The sequence below is a fragment of the Sceloporus undulatus genome, chromosome 6, assembly GCF_019175285.1.
Source record: "Sceloporus undulatus isolate JIND9_A2432 ecotype Alabama chromosome 6, SceUnd_v1.1, whole genome shotgun sequence".
NCBI classification, from domain to species: Eukaryota; Metazoa; Chordata; class Lepidosauria; order Squamata; family Phrynosomatidae; genus Sceloporus; species Sceloporus undulatus.
The window spans coordinates 169648130-169648606 of record NC_056527.1 but is presented as its reverse complement, the minus strand read 5'-3'; the positions used below and the strand labels follow the sequence as shown (position 1 = coordinate 169648606).

At 54.9% G+C, this 477-nt stretch overlaps 1 protein-coding gene across 1 annotated transcript in view; it reads left to right on the top strand.

Moving 5' to 3' along the window:
* RASGRF1 (Ras protein specific guanine nucleotide releasing factor 1) overlaps positions 1–477 on the top strand; it is a 58756-nt gene that overhangs the window by 35883 nt on the left and 22396 nt on the right. The window lies entirely within an intron of this gene.

Below are 477 nucleotides of genomic sequence, written 5' to 3'. Positions count from 1 at the left end.
AGCACAGGAGCCCCACTGGACATGACACCAGAGGCCCCCCGCAGAAGCAGCCAGACCCTCTCCCTCTTGCTCTCTGCCCTGGTCCCCTCTTCCTTGAGGGAAGGAGGAGCTCCATGGAGGTCCCTTCAAGCCGAAGGAAAGCAAGTTGCCAGGGAAGGGACTGGACCAAGGGCAGAGCCCCGGCAGCCATAGCAACTCTTTAAACCGGTTAGAAAAGAAGAGTCCTCTGCTGTCATCCCATTTCCTCTTTTTGGCAGCTTGACACCCTTTTGCTCCTGTGTGTGTGCATGTAATGTGTGCCTTCAGGTTGTGAGCTTCCCTCCCCGCTTTAACTCTTGTCTGGCTCTTTGCTATGGAATTCTGGGAGTTTTCTGCTTGCTTTTGTGTGGTGCTCCAAACAGAGGAGCTTTTGTGGGTTCCCTCTTTGAGGGAAGGAGGAGAAGGTCCTGGGCATCCCTGCCTCCTGCATTGTGACAG